This window comes from Bufo gargarizans, chromosome 5 (genome assembly GCF_014858855.1).
Source record: "Bufo gargarizans isolate SCDJY-AF-19 chromosome 5, ASM1485885v1, whole genome shotgun sequence".
Lineage (NCBI taxonomy): Eukaryota > Metazoa > Chordata > Amphibia > Anura > Bufonidae > Bufo > Bufo gargarizans.
In genome coordinates, this window is record NC_058084.1 from 377,830,752 (window position 1) to 377,851,024 (window position 20,273).

The window sequence follows — 20,273 nt, forward strand, 5'->3', positions numbered from 1 at the left end:
TCCAGAAGAAGAAAGCTTGGACGTGCTTTAGAGGCAGACCGGAGATCTGCTAGAACCCTGTTTAGCACCTCAAAATTCATCTCCACCATGGGCACCTCACCTAACACCAGGTATGAACCACAAAACCAGGGTTTTCACTGAAGGCAAGAAAAGGTGCGCCATTCGAACCACTGCACGGCCCCAGAGAGCACCAGTGTGAGAACCACCAACCTGAGTAATTACTATGACCATTATTGCTACCAATGCTCCGGTCCTCCACTCTTCTCCACCTGCTGCAAGCTATTTTGCATAGAATCTCGCTTAGTATTAATTTACATTCCCCGCTCATGCTATTGTGCTCATTTTTGAATGCTTCCAATTTATATTACCAAGTTTTATTTTGTCTAATTTTCTGTTCTGCTTAAAAAACATTAATAACAACAGGAATTAAAAAAAGACCATGGCCAGCAATGAGAATCATGTCTAACAACCATACACTGCAACATTTGTAGGTAGTGGCTTTGTGTTGAAATCCTTTTGTGACCAGATATTTCCAGATATAGTCATATGTCCCCTTTAAAAGAAGTCAAGCTATGTATAAATCAGTCTCTTGAGATCTGTATACTACAGAAGGCGTCTCCATTGACATACAGGAAAGAATTGGCAGCATGCGCTGTTCTCTTGTCTAGCATTATCCATTTCCTGTGGTCTAAGTGGAAATGTTTACTGTAAAATCAGTCAATAGTTCTTTCTGTACTACTAAGTTTAATATCATAATGCATCTAGGAAAACCATACCACTTGTCTGGAGCTTGAGCCTATTATCAGATCTGTTACAGAATGGGCAATAAACCAGTCAAAGTCTTAAATCTCATAGGCAAGATGATCTAAATAGGAAGATTTTGGAAATATGTTTTCAGAGATATGGTTCGGCAACAGTTATGGTCTGGAAACAGCAGAAGTAAATTGGGCAAAGATCACAATCCACATCTATTCTACTAGCGGTAAATGTATGTCATCTTTTTATTTTCCGTCATTTAATTTCTCATATGAATGGTCTAATGAAATTTGTAGCTCCTGAAATTGTAAAGTCGACCCCATTGGAGTGTTACCCCTCCAGCTGTTACTGTGGTGAGACCATGCAATCTCCACACAGGGCCGTCTTTAATATTGATTGGACCCCGGGCAAAAATTTACTTGGGCCCCCTGGATCCCGCCTTCCCACACCTTAGCAGGCAATCACGCCCTCCACCACAACACACACACAAAAAATCCACATATCTGGTAGAGTACAGTGAATGACTGTAAATACTTCCAGTTCTGAAGACTCCAGCGGCTCAGGATCAGTGCTCTGGGCTGGAAGTGGGCACCGCTCTGCAGGAAGGAGACCAGGGCTCGGCTCACCCTACTGTTACAGTGCACCCCAGCACCCCACAGTATGCAGTATAGCACCCTATAGTATACAGCACCACACAGTATGCAGTTTAGCACCCCACACTATACAGTACCCCACAGTATATAGTAGAGCAGTATAGCAGCCCACAGTATACAGCACCTCACAGTATACAACACCTCACTGTATACAGCACCCCAAACTATACACGATACAGCCCCCCACACTATACAGTACAGCAGTATAGCACTCCCCCCCACTATACAGGCCCCCCCACACTATACAGGCCCCCCACAGTATACAGCCCACCACACAGTATACAGGCCCCCACACAGTATACAGCCCACCACACAATATACAGCCCATTACACAATATATAGCCCACCACACAATATACAGACCACCACACAATATACAGCCCACCACACAGTATACAGCACCCCACTATACAGTAGTTTACAGTATATTAACATAACAGCCCCTGTCACCTTTTTCTGATGTAATCTTTACACAAAAAAGCTCCACAGTTAACTTCTGTAGGACCTGTGATGACCTCATAGCCATGTGACCAGTAATTGCTAGGTTACTGGTCACATGGTAATGATGTCATTAAGGTCCTAGAGCAAAACTCATTAAGGTCCTAGAATTAAGATCATTAGCACAGTACGATCATAATGCCTGTGTAGCCGACAGCCTGACACCCGGGGCAGTAGCTAGCAGGGCTCAAGAGGCAGCTGCCTTGGGCCCCCCAGGAGCAACTGGGCCCAGGGCAGCTGCCCCTTTTGCCCCTTGGTAAAGACGGCCCTGCCTCCACATTTATTAGGACATATATTTTATGTGCTTTTGTTTCTGGTTTCAGTAATATTCCACCTGTCTGCAGATATTTGCACTGTGCCCTACTTGACATTGTGTTGTAATGGTAGTTGGTTCATGTCTTATATAAAGTGTATTGTCTGTTCACTGATTCTGAGCAAAGATTAAAAGCTTCTCATCTGGAGATTTAGTTGCTGCATTGCCAGGTGCCTAGTAATAAAGAATCTTCAGTTTAAGCCAAGTTTTGTGCCAGATCTTCACCTTTTGTGCTTTGCTGTCATGAAGGAGATGTAGACTGTGAACATAAATTTGTTGAAATTCTGAATTGAGGTTTCTGGACTACATTCACTTTGGAGCCTCAGTGGAATAAGAAGTAGTAATTGGATCAGGCCGATAATTATAACATTCCAACGAGCTAATGATCCATCTAATGGGGCATAAGGATAACAGTTTACAGGATCAGTTTATAAAATATGTGGGTTGATGAAATCTACAACTATGTAATTGGTCGACACAGAAATAAAGCATCTCTGTCTCATATTCTCCATACCCAGACTGGCATCTGCATTTCTTCGTAAAACCAAGAAGAGCTTAGAAACAGCAACTCAATGCTGGTTGAAGGGATTTAACTCGGATCCAATGAAGACACCAGTGATGCAAATTATGACACAGTATTTCAGATATCAACAACCCTTCATCAGGCATGTGGTAATGTGAGATGATGGTATGAACATGGACTCAGGTTCGAAACTGGAGGTAGAAGACATTGTAAGTCCCTCTCACTGGTCAGTTCCATTGCTGTCTCCATGGCACTAGGAATTCATGATGAAGAAATGTTGATACAGTAATTTGCATCAGTGGTGTTATCATTGGATCTAAATAAAATCCACTCAATCATCCTTGATGTGCTGTTTCTTTGCTCATCGTGGTTGTACAGAGATGAGCAAATCAATTCTAAACTATTCAAATTTATTGTTAATTTCCCAAAAACTTCAGTTTCCAATGAATCTAAAGCATATGTGATTTGCCCCCTCACAGATCAATAAAAATGGTGTCTGCCATTTTTCTATATCAAAATAACATAAGATAAACTTTATTAATCCCTAAAATAGGGAAATTGTTATAGTTGTTACAGCAGCATGCAGTCAAACATACAAAGACAATTACCGTTACACAAAAATCATACACATAAGACATAAAACTACTAATATATACATAAAATAATAACAAATAAAAAAGTCTAAATAAATATACAGAAAAGATAAGATGAAGGAAGACTATCATAGGTCCCCATCCAGACAGGCTTGCCTATAATACCTTGCAGTCAGCTTCATCCATGAGGAACTATAGCTGTGATATCTGGCCAGCAAGGAACTGCCTTGTCTTTCTGGGCTTGGACATTGGAGGGATAGCATGTCTGTTAGAAGAGAAGAGACCTTAAAACAAAGAATTCAAATAGTTTAGAGTCAGAGAGGTTATTTCCCAATAAAAGCAAGATATTAGCTAGTTAGATTATTAATTATTTTACACAGAAATAAGCAAATCAATTCTAAACTAATCAAATTTGTTGGTAATTTCCCCAAAACTTGAATGAATGCAAAGTGTTTGCGATTTGTCCCACACAAATCAATCAAAATGGCATCTGACATTTTACATATCAAAATAAAGATAAACTTTATTAATCCTTAAAATAGAGAAACTGCAATGCCGTTACAGTAGCATAGCCTACAGTCAAACATAGAAAGACAGTTACAATAATCGTACACACAAAACCACAATACATACAGTATATAAAACAAACATTTTATAAAAATAGAGTAAAATACAGGAAAGATGAGAAGACAAGGAGGAGGATCACAGGACCCTATCCACACAGGCTTGCCTATAATACCTTGCAGTCAGCCTCAGCCAATACTGAGGAACTATTGCTCTGATGTCAGTGGATGTGTTGTAGGCACAATATCAGATCCCAGCCAGAAAACGCATCGTTTTTTGGGGTTTGTACATTAGACGGATAACATGTCTGTTAGAAGAAAGAGACCTTAAAACACATAATTCAGATAGTTTAGGGTCAGAGGGGTTATTTCACAATTAAGACAAGACAATAGCTAGTTAGATTTATACTTAATTCACAGATAGGTTTTGGAAACAGGAATCAATGTGTCAGATTGAGTCACTTATTCAGGCTTCCTCAGCGAGGCGACTTTTGTGAGCTGTTTGTCAGACTGTTTGTGGTACTGTGCACTTACTTTTTTATAATTGTGAATCACCAAAATGTCATCACAAATCTTTCACAATACTAATCCTGGTGTTAATAGTGTGCCACCTGACATATTGGTGTGGGTCACAGTTACCCAACATATATTGTAGTTGTTCAATTAACTAACCTTTTAAATGAAAAATATTTTAAAGTTTATTTTAAAAAATTCTGTTGTACCTGGACTGTACCCTTTCTTGAACAAATATGCTGATCCATCTGGGTCAGTCGATTGGACCAGTGGTATACTGTCATCTGCTGTGAGAAAGGGTGTGGAGAACAGTACCTGGCACAGGCAAATTAGGATTTTTACACACCTGTGGCTGGTGACACTATATATCTGCCATGCTGACAGTGCAGCTGGCTATTTATCACCAGCTTAGTGATGCCACATCTACTGTCTGCCTGTCCATAATGATCTATGCAGTACTGCTACTGCTGCCATTGCTGCAGCTAAAATGACTACTAACCCTGCCCCATATAAAGCAGTACATCGCCTGACTTGCCTATCATATTCCATACTGTACTGCTGTTGCTGCTACTACTACTACTAGCCCTAACACAGCCACACATCTCCTGCCTAGTACATCATGTTCTATACTCAGGGCTGCATCTGCCATAAGTCGAGATGAGCATCCCGCCTCAGGCGGTGGATGACCTGCCTCTGAAGGGGCAGCAGTTTACAGCAGGGAACATGAGCCTATAGCTCCGGTCAGAATGACATCACTGCGACCTCCTGCACCAGATCTCAGGCTACACGATGACTTGGTCATGAAAACCTGGGTCAGGATGTTCCCCCCATAAACTGTTGCCCCCTCAGTATGCAACATGATGCACTAGGCGGAACCGTAGAGGGCATTATAATACAGGGGGCACTATAGGGAGCATTATAATACAAGCGAGAGCACTACAGGGGGCATTATACATATGGTAACTACAGAGAGGTGCATTATACATACTGGCACTACATGGGGCATTACAAGGGTCATTTTAATGTCAGTGGGCATTGCACCATGGCTTTATAAATACTGGGATTATGACATGAGACATTATAAATACTTAGAGCTACTACAGGGGACATTATAACTATTGGGGCCATCATAGGGGGCATTATAGCTACTGGGAACACTATAGGGGTGCCTTATGGATTGGCCTTATTACTATTGGGGGCTCTCAAGGAGGACCTTATAGATGGAGCTTGGAACATGCACACAATGTTGCATTTCACCATAACTGTTCCTTTGAACGACTTTGCTTCAACAAAAATTGTGTATTGTCATTGTTGTTCTTCAAGATATATGATATCTATCTATCTATCCATCCATCCCGCAGTCTGCCTATTTCTCTTTAGAATTTTTCAATGAAACAAAATACTAAATCATTATCATATTTTTAGTATTTTCTAGTATATATATTTTTTCTCCTATTGATATGCAGTACACTTCCAAAACACAAAAAACAATAAAAGGTAATATGGCAGCAGACATTACAACTGAATTAGTAGCATTTTCTAAAACAAAATGAAAGCTGGAGAAACTTGTAACAATGCAAATGGTATTGTACATTGCTTTCATGTAATGTTTTTCGAGATTAAAAAATATAATGATTTCCAAAATGGGCCACACAGATCTATACTCCATATTCTGATTGTTGTCATGACAACCCTACATACTGACAAGCCACTGAATCTTTATTGCTTTCCTGCTGAAGTCAAAATTCATTGAAAGCAGTCGGCACGCTTAAAGGGCACAGAGATCTAGATGGTGTAATGAAAAATGGCAGTGTGTAAGTCATTTTTACAATTTTGGGCATCCTTATGTTTATATTTTTTGTGGATATCCATTGTATGTGGTATTTTATGGTTATGTCCAGTGGTATATATCCAATATCTGTTTCACAGTTGCTCAATATATGATCTTTAGTCATGTTACTAGAACTGAAAATCCTCACCGGAAACATATGTTTATTGAATATGGGGCTGCAAGTGGCTTATCTTTTTATGGTTAGAAAAATAACCATTTCCACTTTTCATTTTTCTTGATATGTATTGCATGTGTGAAATATATGTAATCCCTCAATCATATTCTCTCATTCATCTTTTTAGAATATTGATACATTTACTATAAAAGTTATCATAACCTAGGTCTACATGCTTGGGTTGTTTGATAATGCTAATGGCAAGTTTAATACTACGTAGCATATAAGAGATATTATCAGATACAAAATTATTAGACATATGGTCATAGACACCAGATCTGGAGAGGAGTGAAACATTTCCAGATTTTTGTGGTAAAATAGGATTATTAAGGGGTGCAAATGAGCCCTTAACAAGATCTTCCTCTAATGCCACCAGATGTAAGGCAGATATCCTAAAGGTCAATGTTCGACGGTTCAAATAAGCCTTGAGACATGACTTGGATATAAAATAAGCCAGCACCTCATCTGCAGACAGCTGTTTCAGGGTGATTGCCCCTCATCAGTGCAGAGCAGAGAGTACTGGCTTAAATGATAGGCCTATCAGGATTTGGGGTGTACTAACTCTCCTTGGGGAAAGAGTGACTTAATCGGCATGAGGAGACTTATAGGCCATACATGCTCCTCTGGAATTATGGGAAGAAAGGGATAAGAATGAGCTCTTAACAAGCTCTGCCTCTAATGCTACCATATGTAAGGCCGCTATCCTATAAGTCAGTTTTTGACCCTTTAAATAGGCCTTGAGACATGACTCGGATATTAAATAAGCCAGCACCCTATCTGCAGACACCTCTGCTCTGCACTGATGAGGGTCAATCACCCCAAAACAGCTGTCTGCAGATGCAGTACAGGCTTATTTAATATCCAAGTCCATCAGGCACATGGTTTTCAGCATTGGGCAATACGCACTGCACCAGTTAGTAAAAATAGCACAATTTGCCATTTATACATAGCAATCAATTTTGAAGGGTTGTGTTTTTCCATCTGTGACATGAAAAGCCATAGAAATCATTTGTTTAGATTCACTGCTTCCTCCGGAGGATGTTCTAACAGTTCGTTGATTAAGTTACCTTAAAAGGCACAATTTTTTAGTGTTTCACATACCATACTGGGAATATTGTGGCTTCTGTAAGTGGGTGTGATTAAGTTGTACACCAGTACTGCCACCCCTCAACCAGGCCAAAAGCAATCTACCGTATTTTTCGCCGTATAAGACGCACTTTTTCTTCCCCCAAAATGGGGGAGAAATGCCCCTGCGTCTTATACGGCGAATGCAGTCAGTTTTACATCGCTGGCAGCGATGTAAAGAGAGCGAGGACTCGGGGAGGGACTGGGAGGAGGAGCTGGGGCCGGCAATAGCGGCGGGGCGGTGCAGTCACTGTACTAAAGGCCCGCCCCGCCGCTCCGGTGTACTAATAAAATATGGCATATTCAATGAATGGTTATTAAATATGCCCCTTTATGCTTAATAGTACCTTAAATCCTTAGCGCTTCAGTAGTATGCAGGCTGGGCGGGCGGCAGCGTAACTCCCTGATGTCACGTGCCTGCGCCGCCTACTTTATGAATGAAGCAGGCGGCGCAGGCAAGTGACGTCAGTGAGTGACGCGCCGCGCCGCGCCGGCTGCCCGGCCTGCCGGCATTGTACTGAAGCGCTTCGGATTTAAGGTACTTTTAGGAATAAAGAGGCATATTTAAAAACTATTAATTGAATAAGACATATGATATTAGTATACAGGAGCGGCGGGGGATCTGTGGATGGCACAGTTATGGGCTGGGAGGGTCTGTGAATGACACATGTATAACAGTGCCATCCACAGATCCCCCCCTGTAACAGTGCCAGCCACAGATCCCCCTGTAACAGTGAAAGCCACAGATCCCCCTGTAACAGTGAAAGCCACAGATCCCCCCATAACAGTGTCTGTCATCCACAGTTCCCCCCTAACAGTGTCCGTCATCCACAGTTCCCCCCTAACAGTGTCCGTCATCCACAGTTCCCCCCTAACAGTGTCCGTCATCCACAGTTCCCCCCTAACAGTGTCCGTCATCCACAGTTCCCCCCATAACAGTGTCCGTCATCCACAGTTCCCCCCATAACAGTGTCCGTCATCCACAGTTCCCCCCCATAACAGTGTCCGTCATCCACAGATCCCCCCATAAGTGTCCGTCATCCACAGATCCCCCCATAACAGTGTCCGTCATCTACAGATCCCCCCATAACAGTGTCCGTCATCCACAGATCCCCCCATAACAGTGTCCGTCATCCACAGATCCCCAGTAATAGTGCCATCCACAGACCACCTAGTTCCAAACCCACAGCACACCTTTTGGTTAAAAATATTTTTTTTCTTATTTTCCTCCCCAAAAACCTAGGTGCGTCTTATACGCCGGTGCGTCTTATACGGCGAAAAATACGGTATGTGAAAACCGTGTGGAGAGCTGACAGAGTTAGTGGGCCTATCACTATTAACAACCCGACATAGCAACTATTTGGTGTGTTTTTTTTTTTTTTTGCCCTTATTGGTGTTATGGGCCTAGTGTTTTTCTTTGCAGTTCTAATTTGATGGCTTGGTTTTTAGTTGAACTAAGTTATATATTGGGCTATTCAATTAGAGACCACAAAATAATGAAATACAGCCTGCAAAATAAAACTTTACACAGCTATGTCAACAGGAAAAAGATCTGGTTTTCAAAATGTGGTAAGGAAAAAATATGCTATGTGCTGAATGTTAATGTTAGAGTGCTAAAATTAGTATCATTAAAAGAGTTTTTCAGTTTTAAACCCAATTTTAAATGGGGTCATGACATTATTGTATCTAAAGAAAAACATGCTTACCTGCCCCTTGCAACTCCGTTCCAGCGACAGCGACCAATTTAGTGCTGCTTCCAGTCCCCAGCATATAAACTTCTAGACAGGGTCACGTTTTGCCATGACAGCTATTCATTGGCCTCAGTAGTCAGGTGTGACTAAGTAGCATTCATGGTGCTTGGGGAAACATCACCACTGAAGTCACTGAATGGCTGCAGTGGCACACATGACTTGGGGACCAGTAGGAGTGCTGAAAGGGCCCAAGGTGCTGGAATAGAGTAGTGAGAAGCAGGTGAATATTTTTATTTCTTTCGGTTCAACATCACCATTATGGGGTTTAAAGCCAAGACGCTCTTTAAGGGGCCATTCACGCAGCTGGTTTTACAGCAGAATTTAGGCGTGAACCACACAGAAATTTTGACTAAAAACCTTCCAGACACGCAGAGAAGGGACATGTACTTTCTTGCTGTGGCTGTGGATTTGAGTTGCCACTCCTTGATGCTCTGTGCTGACTCCCATTGAGATGTATAGGAGGCAGAAAGTAGGCAGCCGCCAGCAGGTTTTCAGCGGAATTTCCGGTCGGCTGCCTGTACCAAAGTCCCACTGTAAAACCTGCCGTGTGAACATCATCTAAGGGATTAAGCTAGAAAATAATGGCAGCTCAGGGTAATTGTAATATACAGAGACATATTGGTCTTTGAGCAAGGATAAAGCTCATTATATTACAAAACTAAGGAATATTCCAGTTTAACACCTCAGTATATATATATATATATATGTAGCATACCAAACCCCAGGGGAAATACGTGAGGCTACGTTGGACCAATGGGTGTAATAGTTCATGTACTCACGGTTATCAGATGGATGGGAAGACAGCACAAAATACTCCGGGGCACTCTCTGTTGCAGGGAACACCAGCCAGATGTTGGTTGAGGTGTCCTTGATGGTAATTGGTGTTTAAGGTGCTTTGGTGGCTGGGCCCCTAGTTCGTGACTAGAGTTGAGCGAACACCTGGATGTTCGGGTTCGAAAAGTTCGGCCGAACTTCCCGAAAATGTTCGGGTTCGGGATCCGAACCCGATCTGAACTTCGTCCCGAACCCGAACCCCATTGAAGTCAATGGGGACCCGAACTTTTCGGCACTAAAACGGCTGTAAAACAGCCCAGGAAAGGGCTAGAGGGCTGCAAAAGGCAGCAACATGTAGGTAAATCCCCTGCAAACAAATGTGGATAGGGAAATAAATTAAAATAAAAATTAAATAAATAAAAATTAACCAAAATCAATTGGAGAGAGGTCCCATAGCAGAGAATCTGGCTTCCCGTCACCCACCACTGGAACAGTCCATTCTCAGATATTTAGGCCCCGGCACCCAGGCAGAGGAGAGAGGTCCCGTAACAGAGAATCTGGCTTCATGTCAGCAGAGAATCAGTCTTCATATCATAGCAGAGAATCAGGCTTCACATCACCCACCACTGCAACAGTCCATTTTCATAAATTTAGGCCCAGCACCCAGGCAGAGGAGAGAGGTCCCGTAACAGACAATCTGGCTTCATGTCAGCAGAGAATCAGTCTGCATGTCATAGCAGAGAATCAGACTTCACGTCACCCACCACTGTAAGAGTCCATTTTCATAAATTTAGGCCCAGCACCCAGGCAGAGGAGAGAGGTCCCGTAACAGACAATCTGGCTTCATGTCAGCAGAGAATCAGTCTGCATGTCATAGCAGAGAATCAGGCTTCACGTCACCCACCACTGTAAGAGTCCATTTTCATAAATTTAGGCCCAGCACCCAGGCAGAGGAGAGAGGTCCCGTAACAGACAATCTGGCTTCATGTCAGCAGAGAATCAGTCTTCATGTCATAGCAGAGAATCAGGCTTCCCGTCACCCACCACTGCAACAGTCCATTTTCATAAATTTAGGCCCAGCACCCAGGCAGAGGAGAGAGGTCCCGTAACAGACAATCTGGCTTCATGTCAGCAGAGAATCAGTCTGCATGTCATAGCAGAGAATCAGGCTTCACGTCACCCACCACTGTAAGAGTCCATTTTCATAAATTTAGGCCCAGCACCCAGGCAGAGGAGAGAGGTCCCGTAACAGACAATCTGGCTTCATGTCAGCAGAGAATCAGTCTTCATGTCATAGCAGAGAATCAGGCTTCACGTCACCCACCACTGTAAGAGTCCATTTTCATAAATTTAGGCCCAGCACCCAGGCAGAGGAGAGAGGTCCCGTAACAGACAATCTGGCTTCATGTCAGCAGAGAATCAGTCTTCATGTCATAGCAGAGAATCAGGCTTCACGTCACCCACCACTGTAAGAGTCCATTTTCATAAATTTAGGCCCAGCACCCAGGCAGAGGAGAGAGGTCCCGTAACAGACAATCTGGCTTCATGTCAGCAGAGAATCAGTCTGCATGTCATAGCAGAGAATCAGGCTTCACGTCACCCACCACTGTAAGAGTCCATTTTCATAAATTTAGGCCCAGCACCCAGGCAGAGGAGAGAGGTCCCGTAACAGACAATCTGGCTTCATGTCAGCAGAGAATCAGTCTGCATGTCATAGCAGAGAATCAGGCTTCACGTCACCCACCACTGTAAGAGTCCATTTTCATAAATTTAGGCCCAGCACCCAGGCAGAGGAGAGAGGTCCCGTAACAGACAATCTGGCTTCATTTCAGCAGAGAATCAGTCTGCATGTCATAGCAGAGAATCAGGCTTCACGTCACCCAACATTGGAACAGTCCATTGGCATATATTTAGGCCCTGGCACCCAGACAGAGGAGAGGTTCATTCAACTTTGGGTAGCCTCGCAATATAATGGTAAAATGAAAATAAAAATAGGATTGAATGAGGAAGTGCCCTGGAGTCCAATAATATATGGTTAAGGGGAGGTAATTAATGTCTAATCTGGACAAGGGACGGACAGGTTCTGTGGGATCCATGCCCGGTTCATTTTTATGAACGTCAGCTTGTCCACATTGGCTGTAGACAGACGGCTGCGTTTGTCTGTAATGACGCCCCCTGCTGTGCTGAATACACGTTCAGACAAAACGCTGGCCGCCGGGCAGGCCAGCACCTCCAAGGCATAAAAGGCTAGCTCTGGCCACGTGGACAATTTAGAGACCCAGAAGTTGAATGGGGCCGAACCATCAGTCAGTACGTGGAGGGGTGTGCACACGTACTGTTCCACCATGTTAGTGAAATGTTGCCTCCTGCTAACACGTTGCGTATCAGGTGGTGGTGCAGTTAGCTGTGGCGTGTTGACAAAAGTTTTCCACATCTCTGCCATGCTAACCCTGCCCTCAGAGGAGCTGGCCGTGACACAGCTGCCTTGGCGACCTCTTGCTCCTCCTCTGCCTTGGCCTTGGGCTTCCACTTGTTCCCCTGTGACATTTGGGAATGCTCTCAGTAGCGCGTCTACCAACGTGCGCTTGTACTCGCGCATCTTCCTATCATGCTCCAGTGCAGGAAGTAAGGTGGGCACATTGTCTTTGTAGCGTGGATCCAGCAGGGTGGCAACCCAGTAGTCCGCACAGGTTAAAATGTGGGCAACTCTGCTGTCGTTGCGCAGGCACTGCAGCATGTAGTCGCTCATGTGTGCCAGGCTGCCCAGGGGTAAGGACAAGCTGTCCTCTGTGGGAGGCGTATCGTCATCGTCCTGCCTTTCCCCCCAGCCACGCACCAGTGATGGACCCGAGCTGCGTTGGGTGCCACCCCGCTGTGACCATGCTTCATCCTCATCCTCCTCCACCTCCTCCTCATCCTCGTCCTCCTTGTCCTCCAGTAGTGGGCCCTGGCTGGCCACATTTGTACCTGGCCTCTGCTGTTGCCAAAAACCTCCCTCTGAGTCACTTCGAAGAGACTGGCCTGAAAGTGCTAAAAAGGACCCCTCTTCCTCCTCCTCCTCCTCCTCCTCCTCCTGGGCCACCTCCTCTTCCATCATCGCCCTAAGTGTTTTCTCAAGGAGACATAGAAGTGGTATTGTAACGCTGATAACGGCGTCATCGCCACTGGCCATGTTGGTGGAGTACTCGAAACAGCGCAACAGGGCACACAGGTCTCGCATGGAGGCCCAGTCATTGGTGGTGAAGTGGTGCTGTTCTGTAGTGCGACTGACCCGTGCGTGCTGCAGCTGAAACTCCACTATGGCCTGCTGCTGCTCGCACAGTCTGTCCAGCATGTGCAAGGTGGAGTTCCACCTGGTGGGCACGTCGCATATGAGGCGGTGAGCGGGAAGGCCGAAGTTACGCTGTAGCGCAGACAAGCGAGCAGCAGCAGGATGTGAACGCCGGAAGCGCGAACAGACGGCCCGCACTTTATGCAGCAGCTCTGACATGTCGGGGTAGTTGTGAATGAACTTCTGCACCAGCAAATTCAACACATTCGCCAAGCAAGGGATGTGCGTCAAATTGGCTAGTCCCAGAGCTGCAACGAGATTTCGCCCATTATCACACACCACCAGGTCAGGCTTGAGGCTCACCGGCAGCAACCACTCGTCGGTCTGTTGTTCTATACCCCGCCACAACTCCTGTGCGGTGTGGGGCCTGTCCCCCAAACATATGAGTTTCAGAATGGCCTGCTGACGTTTACCCCGGGCTGTGCTGAAGTTGGTGGTGAAGGTGTGTGGCTGACTGGATGAGCAGGTGGAAGAAGAGGAGGAGGAAGCCGAGAAGGAGGAGGTGGCAACAGGAGGCAAAGAATGTTGCCCTGCGATCCTTGGCGGCGGAAGGACGTGCGCCAAACAGCTCTCCGCCTGGGGCCCAACTGCCACTACATTTACCCAGTGTGCAGTTAGGGAGATATAGCGTCCCTGGCCGTGCTTACTGGTCCACGTATCTGTGGTTAGGTGGACCTTGCTACAGATGGCGTTGCGCAGTGCACACTTGATTTTATCGGATACTTGGTTGTGCAGGGAAGGCACGGCTCTCTTGGAGAAGTAGTGGCGGCTGGGAACAACATACTGTGGGACAGCAAGCGACATGAGCTGTTTGAAGCTGTCTGTGTCCACCAGCCTAAATGACAGCATTTCATAGGCCAGTAGTTTAGAAATGCTGGCATTCAGGGCCAGGGATCGAGGGTGGCTAGGTGGGAATTTACGCTTTCTCTCAAATGTTTGTGAGATGGAGAGCTGAACGCTGACGTGTGACATGGTTGAGACGCTTGGTGACGGAGGTGGTGGTGGTGTTGGTGGTACATCCCCTGTTTGCTGGGCGGCAGGTGCCAACGTTCCTCCAGAGGCGGAGGAAGAGGCCGAGGCGGCAGCAGCAGAAGAGGCCGAGGCGGCAGCAGCAGAAGAGGTAGCAGGGGGAGCCTGAGTGACTTCCTTGGTTTTAAGGTGTTTACTCCACTGCAGTTCATGCTTTGCATGCAGGTGCCTGGTCATGCAGGTTGTGCTCAGGTTCAGAACGTTAATGCCTCGCTTCAGGCTCTGATGGCACAGCGTGCAAACCACTCGGGTCTTGTCGTCAGCACATTGTTTGAAGAAGTGCCATGCCAGGGAACTCCTTGAAGCTGCCTTTGGGGTGCTCGGTCCCAGATGGCGGCGGTCAGTAGCAGGCGGAGTCTCTTGGCGGCGGGTGTTCTGCTTTTGCCCACTGCTCCCTCTTTTGCTACGCTGTTGGCTCGCTCTCACCACTGCCTCTTCCTCCGAACTGTGAAAGTCAGTGGCACGACCTTCATTCCATGTGGGGTCTAGGACCTCATCGTCCCCTGCATTGTCTTCCACCCAGTCTTGATCCCTGACCTCCTGTTCAGTCTGCACACTGCAGAAAGACGCAGCAGTTGGCACCTGTGTTTCGTCATCAGAGACATGCTGAGGTGGTATTCCCATGTCCTCATCATCAGGAAACATAAGTGGTTGTGCGTCAGTGCAGTCTATGTCTTCCACCGCTGGGGAAGGGCTAGGTGGATGCCTTGGGAAACCCTGCCAGCAGAGTCTTCAAACAGCATAAGAGACTGCTGCATAACTTGAGGCTCAGACAGTTTCCCTGATATGCATGGGTGTGATGTGACAGACTGATGGGGTTGGTTTTCAGGCGCCATCTGTGCGCTTTCTGCAGAAGACTGGGTGGGAGATAATGTGAACGTGCTGGATCCACTGTCGGCCACCCAATTGACTAATGCCTGTACCTGCTCAGGCCTTACCATCCTTAGAACGGCATTGGGCCCCACCATATATCGCTGTAAATTCTGGCGGCTACTGGGACCTGAGATAGTTGGTACACTAGGACGTGTGGATGTGGCAGAACGGCCACGTCCTCTCCCAGCACCAGAGGGTCCACTAACACCACCACGACCATGTCCACGTCCGCGTCCCTTACTAGATGTTTTCCTCATTGTTATGGTTCACCACAACAACAAAAATATTATTTGGCCCAATGTATTGTATTCAAATTCAGCTGAATATAAATTTGAGGCCTAGTATTTAGGCGCTGGGTGACCGGTATGGATTTACTGACAGAATTAGACTTGGAAATGCACAGTAGCGTGTGTGTGAAGTTATTCTGAATGACCCTATGTGCACCTTGAATATTATATACCCTTTTAGGGATAGATTTCAAATAGCTCTGATATAGCAGAAACCACTAAATTATGAAATTGCTAAATTGGGAATTGTATTTCAACCCAGAACAAAAAATGTGCTTTGACGGACACTAAATAACTTGCCCATCCACAACAGGACAGCGTTAACGACAGATTTAGCCAGATATAAATTTGAGGCCTAGTATTTAGGCGCTGGGTGACCGGTATGGATTTACTAACAGAATTAGACTTAGAAATGCACAGTAGCGTGTGTGTGAGAAGTTATTCTGAATGACCCTATGTGCACCTTGAATATTATATACCCTTTTAGGGATAGATTTCAAATAGCTCTGATATAGCAGAAACCACTAAATTATGAAATTGCTAAATTGGGAATTGTATTTCAACTCAGAACAAAAAATGTGCTTTGACGGACACTAAATAACTTGCCCATCCACAACAGGACAGCGGTAACGACAGATTTAGCCGGATATAAATTTGAGGCCTAGTATTTAGGCGCTGGGTGACCGGTATGGATTTACTAACAGAATTAGACTTGGAAATGCACAGTAGCGTGTGTGTGAAGTTATTCTGAATGACCCTATGTGCACCTTGAATATTATATACCCTTTTAGGGATAGATTTCAAATAGCTCTGATATAGCAGAAACCACTAAATTATGAAATTGCTAAATTGGGAATTGTATTTCAACCCAGAACAAAAAATGTGCTTTGACGGACACTAAATAACTTGCCCATCCACAACAGGACAGCGGTAACGACAGATTTAGCCGGATATAAATTTGAGGCCTAGTATTTAGGCGCTGGGTGACCAGTATGGATTTACTAACAGAATTAGACTTGGAAATGCACAGTAGCGTGTGTGTGAAGTTATTCTGAATGACCCTATGTGCACCTTGAATATTATATACCCTTTTAGGGATAGATTTCAAATAGCTCTGATATAGCAGAAACCACTAAATTATGAAATTGCTAAATTGGGAATTGTATTTCAACCCTAAACAAAAAATGTGCTTTGACGGACACTAAATAACGTGCCCAGCCACAACAGTACAGCGGTAACGACAGATTTAGCGGGATATAAATTTGAGGCCTAGTATTTAGGCGCTGGGTGACCGGTATGGATTTACTGACAGAATTAGACTGGGATATGGCCAAAAAATGAACAGACTATTGCTGGTTAAATGCACTTGGTGTGACAGCTTGACCAACCACACTACTGAGGGTTAAATGCACTTGGTGACGGGCGCAGCTTGCCCCTGATGTAGTATATGGCCAAAAAATGAACAGACTATTGCTGGTTAAATGCACTTGGTGTGACAGCTTGACCAACCACACTACTGAGGGTTAAATGCACTTGGTGACGGGCGCAGCTTGCCCCTGATTTAGTATATGGCCAAAAAATAAACAGACTATTGCTGGTTAAATGCACTTAGTGTGACAGCTTCACCCTGATGTAGGCTTTAGCCAAAAAACAACCACACCATTGAGGGTTAAATGCACTTGGTGACGGGCGCAGCTTGCCCCTGATGTAGTATATGGCCAAAAAATAAACAGACTATTGCTGGTTAAATGCACTTGGTGTGACAGCTTCACCCTGATGTAGGCTTTAGCCAAAAAACAACCACACCATTGAGGGTTAAATGCACTTGGTGACGGGCGCAGCTTGCCCCTGATATAGTATATGGCCAAAAAATAAACAGACTATTGCTGGTTAAATGCACTTGGTGTGACAGCTTCACCCTGATGCAGGCTTTAGCCAAAAAACAACCACACCATTGAGGGTTAAATGCACTTGGTGACGGGCGCAGCTTTCCCCTGATGTAGTATATGGCCAAAAAATAAACAGACTATTGCTGGTTAAATGCACTTGGTGTGACAGCTTCACCCTGATGTAGGCTTTAGCCAAAAAACAACCACACCATTGAGGGTCAAATGCACTTGGTCGCAGCTTGGATGCACTTGGTCGCAGCACCGCACAAGACACAAAATGGCCGCCGATCACCCCAGAAAAAAGTGACTGACAAACGGTCTGGGCAGCCTAAAAACAGTGAGCAATTGAATTTCAGCAGCTCAATGATGCACAGCTGCAGATCGATCGATTAATCAAGTCCTTTGGAGGAGTTAATTTGCCTAATCTCGCCCTACTGTCGCAGCCGCAACCTCTCCCTACGCTAATCAGAGCAGAGTGACGGGCGGCGCTATGTGACTCCAGCTTAAATAGAGGCTGGGTCACATGGTGCTCTGGCCAATCACAGCCATGCCAATAGTAGGCATGGCTGTGACGGCCTCTTGGGGAAAGTAGTATGACGCTTGTTGATTGGCTGCTTTGCAGCCTTTCAAAAAGCGCCAAGAAAGCGTCACGAAAGCGCCAAGAAAGCGACGAACACCGAACCCGAACTTTTACGAAAATGTCCGGGTTCGGGTCCGTGTCACGGACACCCCAAAATTCGGTACGAACCCGAACTATACAGTTCGAGTTCGCTCATCCCTATTCGTGACGCCAGCACAGTTAGTTGCAAATGTTGAGAGTAGTAGTAATGATGATATAGAATATGGAGACTAGCGCTTTTAACAAACTCCCAGTACTTTACTGAAGCTGGTCCACAGGTCATCAATGTATGCAAAAGTCATTTACATCAAGGAAGCTTTTACAGGGATTCACATTAGTTCCCAGAAGTTGCATAAGGCATAGTCCTCTATGACAATCAGTCATTCTCTCTCTTATTTCTCCAGGTCGGAGGGATGAACTATCTCTGCTGTACTGTATAATCCTATACTTCTGTATCCTCTTCTAGGAATACTATATTCTTACAAACGGCCTTTTTGTCTTTAATTATGGTGCGTAGTTTGTAGCTTACAATTTCTCCACCTGATGAAAAAGAGGCTGGAGTCTGGTAAACGACAATTACCTTCCTTTGTCAATAATCTCATTCCCTCTCTGAGTTTCCTGGTTCTGTAATCTTTTTCATTCTATGGGCTGGTACATGGAACTAAGTATGGAATTTGAAGAACTCTCCAAAATGGCTGCGGAGGTCAGACATCGCACACACTGACCTTCTTGCTCCATCTGCACTGTGCACTGTGTGAAGGGCGGAGTTAACCCTTGGAGGCCCATTAGAACCTCCCCCTCCCTATGCAACTTTATGAGAACACATTTACAAGCACAGTTTACAACATTAAGCAGTGTGTTTCAGGACACTGCATATATATATATATATATATATATATATATATATATTTGCCTATTTTGCCTCTAGTAAACAAGACAACATGATACACCATTACTGCGTGGTATTGTGAAATGCGGAAGAAGCTTTTCTATAGCAGAACAAGTCACATGGCATTAATTATCTGTCTTCAGAGTAATTCATTTGCTATTGTGCAGCATGACAAAGTGTTCAAAGCTGCTTTAGAGGTAAAATATAAACCTTATTTCTACCTCTTTAACGCTTCTCTAAAAATAAAATAAATTCTCTCTATCTGTATACATACTGTATATAATATAAACTATGTAGACTAAAGTATTAGGACACCTACTGTACACATTAGACCTACAGAAGTCCCTATTCTAAATTCATAGGCATTAATATGGAGTTGGTCCCATATTGGAATTTTTGCCCATTTATCCTGAAGAACATTTGTGAGGTCAGACACCGATGTTGGACAAGAGGGCGTGGATCATAATCTCTGTCGTAATTCATCATCCCAAAGGTGTTTGATGGGGTTGACGTCAGTGATCTGTGTGGGCCAGTAAATTTCTTCTACACCAAGCTCCTTCCAACTATGGCTTTTTGGACCTTGCTTTGTTTACTGGGGCAGAGTTATCCTGGAACAGAAAAGGTGTCACGTACTTACCTGTCTGTGATCCGGAGCGTGTCTGTCTGCAATATGGCAGCGGCACAGACGTCTCTCAGTTGTTACGATAACTATCCCCGCTGACAGGCTCTGTGCCGGCATCACATGTCTCCTGAAAAGGGCTAATTAAACAGGCAGCAGCTGGCCACAGGTGACTGTGATTGGTGTTTTATGCCTCACTAGCTAGCTGTGTGTCTGCTACTCTGGATCAATGACCTTTACCTGCTGACTCTGACATTGCTTCAGACGTGACCTCCTGGTATTGACTCTGCTAGTTTTCGGCCTTGCCTTTGCCTGCTGACTTTATCTCTGATGTTTCCTCCTGTTTTCACTTTGCTGTGTATGTACATATGATTATGGATCCCAATCCAGTCCTGGTTTTGCCTGTGTGGTTTCAACCTCTTTCTGTCTTATTAATCTTTTCCCATATGGTTTAGGACCCTACCCTTACCTAAGAAGAGAGTGTCATCCAGTTGTGGGCCATCACTTGGGGTGGATCGTGCAAATAGGTAGGGGAAAAGGTGTGGGTGGACTACAGAACTGCTCTGTTCCCTACCCTTTCATGACAAAAGGGCCTTCACAAAATGTTCCCATAAAGTTGAAATCAATGGTCCAAAATGTCTTAGCATGCCGTTTCCATTTACAGGAACT

The 20,273-nt window shown here is 44.8% G+C and overlaps 1 long non-coding RNA gene across 1 annotated transcript; it reads right to left on the reverse strand.

Moving 5' to 3' along the window:
- Positions 1 to 3,255: 3,255 nt before the first annotated feature.
- Positions 3,256 to 19,750, reverse strand: LOC122937940. Its single transcript, XR_006389950.1, has 3 exons — positions 19,623 to 19,750; positions 4,076 to 4,207; positions 3,256 to 3,620 (listed from the first exon to the last, which is right to left on the reverse strand). It is a non-coding gene; the product is annotated as an uncharacterized LOC122937940 (long non-coding RNA).
- Between the last annotated feature and the right edge of the window lie 523 nt (positions 19,751 to 20,273).